This window comes from Magnolia sinica, chromosome 6 (assembly GCF_029962835.1).
Source record: "Magnolia sinica isolate HGM2019 chromosome 6, MsV1, whole genome shotgun sequence".
NCBI classification, from domain to species: domain Eukaryota; kingdom Viridiplantae; phylum Streptophyta; class Magnoliopsida; order Magnoliales; family Magnoliaceae; genus Magnolia; species Magnolia sinica.
Genome location: NC_080578.1, coordinates 88,593,305 through 88,606,293, shown reverse-complemented (window position 1 = coordinate 88,606,293; position 12,989 = coordinate 88,593,305). Strand labels below are relative to the sequence as shown.

At 39.8% G+C, this 12,989-nt stretch overlaps 1 non-coding gene across 1 annotated transcript; it reads right to left on the bottom strand.

Annotated features, from left to right (window-relative positions):
- Positions 1-9,139: 9,139 nt before the first annotated feature.
- Positions 9,140-9,246, bottom strand: LOC131250231 (small nucleolar RNA R71). Its single transcript, XR_009173157.1, has one exon. It is a non-coding gene; the product is annotated as a small nucleolar RNA R71 (small nucleolar RNA).
- Positions 9,247-12,989: the final 3,743 nt, after the last annotated feature.

The following is a 12,989-nucleotide window of genomic DNA, read 5'->3' as shown; positions in this document are numbered from 1 at the left end:
AATCGTTTTATGATGTGAAAAGAATTTCTTTATAAATTCCCTTTGCATATCATTCCATGTGCCAATGAATCTAGGACGCAGTGAATTTAACCACGTCTTAGCCTTCTCTTTTAAGGAAAAAGGAAAGAGTCTCAGCCTGACTGTGTCCTCAGACACATTTTGAAAATATAAAGTGGCTCTGATCTCATCAAACTCTTTCAAATGTAGATATGGTTCTTCAAGCCCATGGAACTTAGGAAGGAGTTGGATAACCCCTGGCTTGATGTCCATATGTCCTGTATTTTCAGAAAAAATCATGCATGAGGGCGTACTCACCCCCGCTGGTTGTAAATAATCTCGTAAAGTATGTGGCGGGGGTGCTTGATGCACCTCATTCTCATCCTGAATGTCCTCCACCCTAGGTTGGGGTAGAAGAGGTTGGTTTTCAGCCATCACTTCAATTAACTCAGGGGATTTCGAGTGGTGTTTAGTCCTGCGATGGATAGTTAACCCCTCAACCAATCCTCCTTTAGTCAAGAGACGTCGATTGTTGTCACGGGCCCACTTGGGCATGAAACACTCACAGCCCTCAATCAAATTCGAAACCTAATCCTAAAAAGAAAGAGAGGGTTGGAAAGAAGTTACCAAATTGGAGTCCCTAAGTTAAAAAGACCTGCAAAATAAAACAAAATAGGTTAGATTCTAAAAAGAGAAGAAAAATCCTTTAAAAAGAAAGATAGCAGTAAACTGACTTCTAAAAGAAGGAATTCCTAAGAGAAAGTGAAAATTTCTAAAATAAATTAGGAAAGTCCTAAAATAAAAAGTAAGTTACTAAAAGGGATCTGAAAAATAGAAAGTAGAGAAAGAGCTTACCGAATTAGAAATTTCTATCTTAAAAGCCTACAAAATAGGAAAGTTAGTTTCTAAACAAAAATTCTACAAGTAAAAAATTTCTAAAAATAAATTAGGAAACAAAGTTAGATTCTAAAAGAGTTAGAATTAGAAAGTTACTAAAAATAAAATCTAAACTTAGAATTAGAAAGTTTCTAAAAATAAAATAAAGGAAAGATGAGTTAGTTTCTAAAATTAGAAAGAGTTTCTAAAAAGGGAAATAACTAACCTATTTTCTAAAAACAGAGGAAAGTTTCTAAAAATAAACTATTTCCTAAAAATAGAAAAAGTAAAGGAATTAGAAAGGGATTACCAATTTAAAAGTTTATATCAGGATCCTACAAAACAGAAAAACAGGTTAGTTTCTAGAAATCAGAAAAACCTAAACCTAAAGTTACAAAAACTCTAATCTTAAACTAATCCTAAAACTAGTTAATTTCAGAAAACGAAACCGTCAATCCCCAGCAACGGCGCCAAAAACTTGTTCACTCCCCAAGTATAGGGTTGTGATATAGTAATAAACTCGGTGAGACAGAGTTCGAATCCCAAGAGACTGATATCTGTACGTTATCTGAAATTAGGTAGAATTAGAACCAAACTAAGATGAAATCCAAATTGATTGTAATTTGAGGAATAATGGTGAAATATTAATGTAAAACTTAACAAATTTAAAGGTAGGAAACTAGGGATTCAGAGGATCCACTTGTAGAGATCAGGGAGATCATAGGCCTATTTCAAGAACTCAACTGGTCTTAGAGTCTCATCTTCATCCAATTGAAGGGTGTAACCATGAAAATCAACTAAACTTTCTTTGATATAGTTTTCAAGAGATGAAAGGTATATGAATTGGAATGGATTCCATCACCAAACCATGCCCAGGAGACAAAGTAAACAATAGAATTAAACTAATTACCAACCAATCAACAATTCATGAAGGTTAGGAAGGGTACCGTCATCCGACCATGCCCAGGGGACGATGGTGAACAACAGGGCTTCCTGACGTCATAAACATCAAGAGGAGAAAGAAATACTTAAAGCCATCGCAAATCTATTGTAATTTCAGTCACAACAAACCATTAAAACTGAAAGTATTCCTATTAATCAAACTAAAATCAACATAAGTTCAGTCTAGCATAAATCAAAGCCATAGAGTCAGTCCCATCACGCCACAAGCTTCACCTCTTAGCCCTAGCTAAGAGGTTTTAGCCTGACATGATTAGGCTAAACATAAAACGAAACAATAGAAATAAATAAAAATAAATATTACTCTCTCTCCCTCTTCTGTGCTCCACGGCTGCACACCTGCAAAGACTTGGATAACAATTCGATTCCCACTCTTCTCTCTCTCTTTTCCCTTTTATCACAGCAGCAAGTCGGCTAGAAGAATCGAGGGCGTTGCTATGTCGGTCGGCTAGGAGTGCGAAAGGTAGAGAGTCTCCACAGCGGTGAAGGACCTATGCAGTTGAGTTGATGCGGGACTTCTTTACGCAGCGAAACGCAATTCAGACAACCCCTTTTCCCTTGCTTTCCTTCTAAAGAACAAACATCCCCTAGGACAGTTTTTGACGGCCCACACAATGTACAGTTTAGATTTATCATACAGACCGTGATGGTGGCCCATCTAGATTGTCAGATCCGGTCTGTGAAACAAGGCTCACGCAATAGAGCTTGCGCAAGCATGCTCTGCTACGTTTGGTGGGACCCATGGTCAGTGTCACATAGAAAATCCAGTTTGTCCACTAGATTCCCCTCGAAAAACCAGTGGGATATGGGTGATTTAGATCCGTTTCGGTGTGGCCCACATAACTTTTCTTACTGTCGTTTGTTCCATGTTTGAACAGTTGAAAACCGGATGCTCACTGCTTCTTGGAAATTATCCACCTAGGTCCTGTTCAGTGGGCCTGTAGGACTCTGATGGATGGTCCGGATCGTGAAAAAGGATGATGAATGGGGCCCACTGTCAAAACCCAATCAAAAGCTTGTCCGTCACGGGACGTTTTTGGCACTATTTGGGTGTTTTGTACAAAAAATAGGTGGGGCTCACTTTTGATGGCATTCTCGGAGATCTACCCCGTTCATCCTCTTCTTAGTTATATGTAAGCCCATAAGTCAAAGTATGAAGTAGATCTGAACACTACGTGGGCCACACAATCCACATGTGATGAGTCACTACCCATCGTTGCAGCAAGCCTCTTCTAAGTTACGTGCATGCATGCATATGGATTTCGTTATATTTACAGAATTGTCACTCTGCCTTCTAGAAACGTCCGTCGTTCGTTCCTCCCTACTGTACCATCCAAAAGAAGTGAAATTTGGCAAATATCCACTGTTTTTCGTGCTCTTTTCATCAGTTCAGTTTGGGTCCAGATCTCCCATGGATGTCCAAGATGCTTTCTTAATGGTTATTGTCTGATCTTATCCATCGGGTCACTTACACACTAATCCAAGGGCTAAATTTTGATGTGTACTGTTTATTTATGGTCCTCAGGCCATATATGAAGTTTCGAGCCAATCGGATGGCGAGAACCCTATGATATTGCATTCTGCACCAGTTTCGGGCCTCTTTAACGTGAACGACTTTATTTCCTCGGATCTCTAGTGTGTAAATCCTTCAGTCTTAGTCCTCTGGAGTCCTTCCCCTGCTCTGATGACTTTAGAGTGTCAAATCCATGCTTTTAATATCCTTTTTCAATCAATGCTCCTGATTTCGTCCTTCAACAAAAATACAATTAAAATACTCCATTAAGCATTATGATATATGTAAAATCTGGCAATATCAAGATCTGATATGTAATATTTGACCTTCATCATTTGGTTTTGGTTATAGGTTTAGGTTTTGGTTTAGGTTAGGTTAAGGTTATAAGTTTAGGTTATAGGTTAAGGTTGTAGGTTTTGGTTAGGTTTAGGTTTTGGTTATAGGTTATAGGTTTAGGTTTAGGAAATCAGGTACGGGTTCAGGTTCGGATTCGGGTTTGGGAATGGGATCGGGTTTAGGTTTGGGTTTTCAAGTTTAGGTTTAGGTTTAGGTTAGGGAGTTGAGATTAGGATTAGGTATAGGTTTAGGTTTAGGGATTTGAGAATAGGTTAAGGTTTAAGTTTAGGAAATCAGTTTCGGGTTCGGGATCGGGTTTAGGCTTGGGTTTTCAAGTTTAGGTTTAATTTTAGGTTAGGGAGTTGAGATTGGGATTAGATGTAGGTTTAGGTTTAGGGATTTGAGAATACATTTAGGTTTTAGGTTTAGGTTTAGGTTTAGGTTTTAACTTATAGGTTTAGGTTATAGGTTTAGGTTTTGGTTTAGGTTTAGGTTAAGCTTATCGGTTATAGGTTAAGGTTTAGGTTATAGGTTTTGGTTTAGGTTAAGGTTATAGGTTTTGGTTTAGGTTATCGTTTTAGGTTTATGTTTAGGTTTAGGTTTATGTTTTAGTTTTTAGGTTTATGTTATAGGTTTAGGTTTTGGTTTTAGGTTTAGGTTAAGGTTTTAAGTTTAGGTTATAGGTTATAGGTTAGAGGTTAAGGTTTAGGTTATATCTTTTAGTTTAGGTTAAGGTTATAGGTTTTGGTTTAGGTTAAGGTTTAGGTTTAAAGTTAAGGTTATAGGTTTAGGTTAGGTTTAGGTTTAGGTTATAGGTTATAGGTTATAAATTTGGGAATTGAGAATAGGTTAAGGTTTAGGTTTAGGAAATCGGGTTCAGGTTCGGGATTGGGTTTAGGTTTGGGTTTTCAAGTTTAGGTTTAGGTTTAGGTTAGGGAGTTGAGATTATGATTAGGTGGAGGTTTAAGTTTAGAGATTTCCGAATACATTTAGATTTTAGGTTTTAGTTTATAGGTTTAGGTTTTAGGTTTTAGGTCTAGGTTAAGGTTTAGGTTTTAGGTTTAGGTTTAGGTTTAGGTTTAGGTTTTAGGCTTTAGGTTTGGGTTTAGGTTTAGGTTTAGGTTTTAGGTTATAGGTTAAGGTTTAGGTTATAGGTTTTGGTTAAGGTTTATGTTTAGGTTTAGGTTATAGCTTTAGGGAATTGAGAATAGGTTAAGGTTTAGGTTTAGGAAACTGGGTTCGGGTTCAGGATCGGGTTTAGGTTTGGGTTTTCAAGTTTAGGTTTAGGTTTAGGTTAGGGAGTTGAGATTAGGATTAGGTGTAGGTTTAAGTTTAGGGATTTGAGAATACATTTAGGTTTTATGTTTAGGTTTAGGTTTAGGTTTTAGTTTATAGGTTTAGGTTATAGGTTTAGGTTTTGGTTTTAAGTTTAAGTTATGGGTTATAGGTTATGCGTTATAAGTTTTGGTTTAGGTTAAGGTTATAGGTTTAGGTTTTAGGTTTAGGTTAAGGTTATAGATTTAGGTTATAGGTTTTCGTTAGGTTTAGGTTTAGGTTATAGGTTATGGTTATACGCTATATAGCTTTAAGGAATTGAAAATAGGTTAAGGTATAGTTTATAGGTTTAGGTTTAACTTAAGGTTAGGTTAGGTTATAAGTTATAAGTTTAGGTTATAGGTTATAGGTTTTAAGTTAAGGTTTAGGTTATAGGTTTTGGTTTAGGTTAAGGTTATAGGTTTTGCTTTAGGTTTAGGTTTAGGTTTTAGGTTTAAGTTAAGGTTATAGGTTTAGGTTAGGTTTAGGTTTAGGTTTAGATTATAGGTTATAGCTTTAGGGAATTGAGAATAGGTCATGGTTTTGTTGTGGGTCAAATATTGCATATCAGACCCAGTTATTGCATGAATTTACAAGCATGATACCGTTTAATGGCCTGATTTAATTGTGTTTGTGATGCAGAGTGTATTTACGAGCATGGACTGAAAATGGATACTTAAAGCATGAATTTAACGCTCTGATGACACCAAAGCATGGGATGGACTCCAGGGGACGAAGATCAACGGAATTACACGCCAGGGATCCGCGGAAATCGAGAAACTAAAGCTCAAGCGGCCTAAAAGTCAGCCAGAATGAAAGATCACGAGGTTCCCACCACCCGTTCAGCTCAAAACTCCATACATGGCCAAGGGCCCACAAATTAACCATACATGGCGAATTTCAACCTTTAGATCCCTTCAGAAGTGGCCCAACGGACAGATCAGCCCCTAAAATCTTGATTTGGGGCCCGCCTGATATCTGGATATACTCCAATTTTGGTCTCAACGCCTTAAACCACGTGTTAAAGCGGATGGACGGAGCGGATTTCTCACGATCATCACAGTGGACTCCGCATGTACAGCACGTGTACATAAGGTACCACTACCCGCGCCGCACCGGACGGTCAGCCCGATCAAAGACGGGCTGACCCATCTTCTTCTTCCGCATCAACAGTGGACGGACGTTGTCCGTCCATTTTTCATTGGTGGAGCCCATCCATCATCCATTTGGGAGATCTAAACCATCCGTACTCTCCTCAGGGTGGGCATAACCTCATCCTAGCTATCCTTATAGTCCCATGCACGTAAACACACGCAGATTTCATGAAAACGCAGGTATGGACGGTGGGAGAAAAGATCGCATGGGCCACATCGAATCCAGCATGAAACCAGCCAAATCTTAGTGGTTTTCCGACGAGAATCGAATGGTCGGAGGGGATTCTACACTGAGCATCAAAAAATGGTCAGCCAACCATCACAGCGCCGCAACGCGCAGGCTCTGTTTCACAACAGAGCCTGCGGTGGATTGTTATGGGCCACCCTTAGAAGTGATCGGTCCGATCTGGACCGTCCAGTGGACTCCCACGGGCCCTACCTCCCTCGCCTAGGTGGTGGACTTGCAGAAGAGAGCTTTAATTGGATTTCAACCGTCCAATCGGAAGACTGACGGTGAACTGAACTAATTCGTGGTTCACCACAAAGCAGATCCAAAACCAATCAGGTTTCACTGGGTTTTCGAGGGGAAACTGATGGACGGGTCGGATTTCTCGTCCAACATCAATCCAAGGCCCACCAGTCATCACAGATGCAAGACTTTAATCCTTTTTGGAGTAAACAGGGAGTCCGACTCCATTGCAAACAGGCTGCGTCAGGACTGTCGCCGCAACCCATCTCTGGTAGGACTCTGCAGCAGTTCTCGGAAGATAGCTCTATAAAGAGAGGAGGCTGGAACGTGGGGAGGGGATTCAATTTGGAAGGCTGGACGTGAAAGGGAGAGCTGAAGATCGGTTTTGGTTTTAGGCAGAAGAAAAGCTGAGGAAAAAAGAAGAAACGTGAAGCACGAGAGCAGACAGAGGAAGAGAGAGAGTATTATTTTATTTGAATTTATTTATTCAGATTACTATTTTTTTTATTTGAAGATGATGTTTATTCTTGGCTAAACCTCTTAGCTGGGGCTAAGAGGTGAAGCTTGTAGCCTGATGGGAGTTTTTTTTTACTTATGTTTTTTTTTCTGTTTAAACTGACTGATGATGTTTCTAGTTTAATCAAAGGAATGTTTATTTTGTCTTTAATGGTCTGTTGTGACTAAAATTACAATGGATCTGCAATGGCCTTGAGTATTCCTTTCCCCTTTTTATGTTTATGAAGTCAAGAAGCCCTGTTGTTCGCCATCGTCTCCTAGGCATGGTCGGATGATGATACCCTTCCTAACTTCCCTATATTATTGATTGGTTGGTAATTAGTTTAATTCTGTTGTTTATTTTGCCTCCTGGGCATGTATTGATGATGGAATCCATTCTAATTCATATACCTTTCATCTCTTTAAAAACTATATTTTCAGTCTAGTTTAGATGATGATGGCATAAGATCTCCCTGATCTCTACAGGTGAATCCTCTGAATCCCCAGTTTCCCTTCCTCTGAATTCCTTAAGTTTAGATTAATCTTTCACCATTATTCATCAATTTACATTGGATTTAGATTCCATCTTTTGCTAGTACTATATCTAGTTAGTTTCAGATCACGTACAAGTTTCAGTCCCTGTGGATTCGACCTCGGTCTTACCGAGTTTATTACTACATCACAACCCTATACTTGGGGAGTGAACAAGTTTTTTTGGCGCCGTTGCCGGGGACTGACGGTTACGATTCTCTGAAATTAATTGGTTTTAGGATTAGTTTAAGATTAGGATTTCACTAACCTTAGTTTTTTATTTATTTTTATTTGAGTTCAAAACTAACTTGTTTCCTGTTTTATAGGATCTTGACATAAGTTTCTCAATTGGTAATTCCTTCCTAATCTCTCTACTTTTCCTATTTTTAGAATTAAGGTTTAATTTTTTTTTTCTAATTCTAGTATCCTCCCTTCTGTAGGAAATAGTTTATTTTTAGAAATTAGGTTATTTCTTTCCCTTTTTAGAAATTAACTTTCTATTTTTATTTTAGTAACTTTCTAATTTTAACTCTTTTAAAATCTAATTTATTTCCTAATTTATTTTTAGAATTTTTGTTTAGAAACTAACCTTCCTATTTTGTAGGCCTTTAAGATAGAAATTTCTAATTCGGTAAGCTTCTTCTCTACTTCCTATTTTTCAGTTCTCTTTTAGTGATTTACTTTCTAGTTTAGGACTTGCCTAATTTATTTTAGAAATTTCCACTTTCTTTTAGGAATTAATTTACTGCTATTTTTCTTTTAAAGGATCGTTCTTCTCTTTTTAGAATCTAACTTATTTTGTTTTATTTTGCAGGTCCTTAACTTAGGGGCTTCAATTTGGTAATTTCCTTCCAACTCTCCCTCTCTTTCTTTTTAGATTTTCTTTTCCTTTCTTAGGATTAGGCTTTAAATTTGATTAAGGGCTGCGAGTGTTTCATGCCCAAGTGGGTCCGTGACAACACTCGACGTCTCTTGACTGAAGGAGGATTGGTTGAGGGGTTGACTATCCATCGCAGGACTAGACACCACTCGAAATCCCCTGAGTTAACTGAAGTTATGGCTGAAGACCAACCTCCTCTACTTCCACCTAGGGTGGAGGATACCCAAGATGAAAATGAGGTGCAACAGGCACCCCCGCCTCGTACTTTACGAGATTATCTACAACCGGCGGGAGTGAGTATGCCCTCATGCATGATTTTTCCTGAAAATACAGGACAAATGGACATCAAGCCAGGAGTTATCCAACTCCTTCCCAAATTCCATGGACTTGAATCAGAAAGTCCATATTTACATTTGAAAGAGTTCGATGAGATTATAGCTACATTATGTTTTCCTAATGTATCTGAGGATACAATTAGGCTGAAACTCTTTCCTTTTTCCTTAAAAGAGAAAGCTAAGACGTAGTTACATTCACTGCGTCTTAGATCCATTGGCACGTGGAACGACATATAGAGGGAATTCATAAAAAAATTCTTCCCACATCATAAAATGATTACCCTCAGAAAAGCGATCATAAACTTTGCCCCAAAGGAAGATGAAACATTCTTCCAATGTTGGGAAAGGTTCAAAGATTTGGTCAGTTCATGCCCACAACACGGATTTGAAACGTGGCGCATTACAAATTTTTTCTATGATGGACTGACATCTTCCATGCGCCAAATGGTCGAGACAATGTGTAATGGAGAGTTCATTAATAAAGATGTCGACGAGGTATGGGATTACCTCGATAGTCTCGCTGAAAAAACACAATCATGGGACTATTACCCAATGGCGAACACCACGTCTAGGCCGACTCAATTAAAGGAGAAAGGTGGATTATATCTCTTGAAAGAAGAGGATGATCTCAAGTGTAAAGTGACTACGCTCATAAGGAAAGTTGAGGCCATGGAAGGAAAGAAGGATAAGGTTAATGAAATTGTTTGCGGCATCTGTGATTGCAACATTCATACAACTGAAAATTATCCTACAATACCCGCCTTTCGAGGAGTGTTGAATGAACAAGCCAATGCCGTAAACAACTATCAAAGACCTTTTACTGGACCTAACTCCAATACATACAATCCTGGCTGGAAAAATCATCCAAACTTTAGTTGGAGGAACGGACAAACGGCTACTCCTCCAGGTTTCTTCAATCAAAATCCAAATCAAGTGAAACCTCAAGAGGAACCGGTTCAAAATTCCATACAAGAGCTGGCTCAGGCAATGCGGGGAATTACAGATTTTATGCAAAAGATAGATTCTCGTATGACGGTTATAGAAAAGGGGATGCTTCCTGCACAACCTCTCCCCAATCCTAAACCGCAGTACGAGATTAATGATCCCAGCTCTTCAAATCAGATGGGGCACGCTAAATCCATCACCACTCTTAGGAGTGGAAAGATCATTGATAAAACTCTTCCGGTTAGGTCCGAAAAGCCTCAAGAACCAGAAGAGGACAACAATGATGGATCCAGTGATGCCCCACAAAAATTAGAACCGGAACTTCTAGAGAAGCCAGTTGCTCCATTCCCCCAACGGTTGGTTTCACCAAAACCTCTCTCTAACTCTCAGGATATCCTAGAGGTGTTGAAACAAGTGAAAGTCAACATTCCTCTACTTGATGTCGTGAAACAGATACCTTCATATGCCAAATTCCTGAAAGATTTATGCACGACCAAAAGACGGAAAATTATTCAAAAGAAAATCTTCTTGACTGAGAAAGTGAGTGCCATCCTGAAACAAGACGTGCCGCAGAAATTCAAGGATCCCGGTAGCCCAACCATATCATGTGTAATTGGGAACCATCGAATTGATCACGCACTTCTTGACTTAGGAGCAAGCGTCAATTTGATTCCCTACTCGGTATATAAACAGTTAGGTTTGGGTGAATTAAAACCCACCCTAACCACACTACAACTTGCTGATCGCTCTGTTCGTGTACCAAGAGGGATAATTGAGGATGTGTTAGTCCAGGTCGATAGATTTTACTACCCTGTAGATTTTATCATCCTGGACACCGAACCCATCAATAACATGAGCACTCAGATTCCCGTCATTCTTGGTCGCCCATTCCTTACCACGTCAAATGCAATTATCAATTGCAGGAATGGTGTCATGACTATGTCTTTTGGAAATTTGACATTGGAGTCAAACATTTTTTTCAATAAGGCAGCAACTCAGAGGATGATGACGATTTCCACGACATTAACATGATTGACTCTTTCGTGGAAGATACGACACCGCTGACCTTATCCTCCGACCATCTGGAGAGTGCCTGGCCCACTCCCATGATTTTGATGATGACATGATTAGGGAGACGTGTGCCTTGCTTGATACTGCACTGATACTTGAAGTTAACCAGTGGAGGCCACAATTTGAAGAATTGTCACAAACCGATGTAGTGCCTCTACCGTCTAACCTCAAGCCGCCGAAGCTTGACCTAAAACCTTTGCCCTCTGATTTGAAATATGCCTATTTAGGTCAAGATGAGACATACCCGGTGGTGATCTCTGCCCACCTGGAGAAAGAACAGGAGAGTATGCTCATATCTACTCTCATTGAGCATAAAGGAGCCCTGGGATGGACGATAGCGGACCTCAAGGGAATCGATCCCTCGATTTGTACTCACCACATATATCTTGAGGATAATGCAAAAATCGCTCGGCAACCACAACGTAGACTAAATCCAAACATGAAGGAAGTGGTTAAGGCCGAGGTTCTTAAACTATTGGATGTGGGTATTATATACCCTATATCTGATAGTCAATGGGTGAGTCCAACTCAAGTGGTCCCTAAGAAGTCCGGAATCACCATCGTAGCCAATGCTAATAATGAACTCGTGCCAACTAGAGTCACTACTGGTTGGAGAATGTGCATTAACTACAGGAAGTTGAATACCGTCACGAGGAAAGACCACTTTCCTTTACCATTCATTGATCAGATCCTGGAAAGGTTAGCTGGTCATTCCTATTACAGTTTCCTTGACGGGTATTCGGGCTACAACCAGATAGAGATAGCCCCTGAAGACCATGAAAAGACTACATTTACAAGTCCCTACGACACCTTTGCCTACCGAAGGATGCCATTCGGACTATGTAATGCCCCTGCCACCTTTCAGCGATGTATGCTTAGTATCTTTTCTAATATGGTGGGGCAATATCTAGAGGTCTTCATGGACGATTTCTCTGTTTACGGTCCATCTTTCAGTAAGTGCTTGGAAAGTCTTAAATGTGTGCTGAAAAGATGTGAAGAAAGAACTTGATACTTAATTGGGAGAAGTGTCATTTCATGGTTCAGAAGGGAATTGTCCTTGGGCATATCATCTCGTCCAAAGGAATCAAGATAGATAAGGCAAAAATCGATCTTATCTCTAACCTACCTTCACCCAAGAATATCAGAGACGTGCGATCCTTCTTAGGACACGCAGGATTTTACAGGCGATTCATAAAGGACTTTAGTCTCCTCTCTCGTCCTTTATGTAATCTTCTTCAAAAGGATGCTCCATACGAGTGGACTGAGCAATGCCAAGAAGCTTTCACCAAGCTTAAGGGCACATTAACCACTGCACCTATCATGCAGCCACCCGACTGGAGCCTTCCTTTTGAACTTATGTGCGACGCTTCTGATTATGCTCTTGGGGAAGTCCTAGGCCAGAGAAAAGATAAGAGGCCCTACGTCATTCATTACGTAAGTAGAACTTTAAATTCTGCCCAGGTGAACTACTCGACTACGGAAAAGGAACTCTTAGCTGTAGTGTTCGCCTTGGACAAATTTAGGTCCTACTTGATCGGATCCAAGATCATTATCTACACAGATCATGCGGCACTTAAGTATCTTCTTTCTAAGAATGATTCTAAGCCCCGTTTGATATGATGGATCCTTCTACTCCAAGAATTTGATTTGGAAATTAAAGATAAAAAGGGAGTAGAGAACGTAGTGGCCGATCACCTTTCTCGCCTTAATACCTCTGATTCCCTTGAGGTGACCCATATCAATGATATGTTCCCTGATGAACAACTGTTCAGAGTCTCCCATTCACCTTGGTTCGCTGATATTGCTAATTATCTTGCTACAGGTGCCATACCGACACAGTGGACTGCGCAAGATAAGAAGAAATTCTTCACCGAGGTGCGCAACTTTTTCTGGGATGATCCTTACTTATTTAAATATTGCCCAGACCAAATTCTAAGGAGATGTGTACCAGACGATGAGCATCAGAGCGTCATCTCCTTCTGTCATTCACAGGCCTGTGGTGGTCACTTTTCTGCTAAAAAGACCACGGCCAAGATTCTGCAGTGTGGCTTTTACTGGCCCACTATGTTTAGGGACACTCATGAGTTTTGCAAAGCTTGTGAGAGTTGTCAGA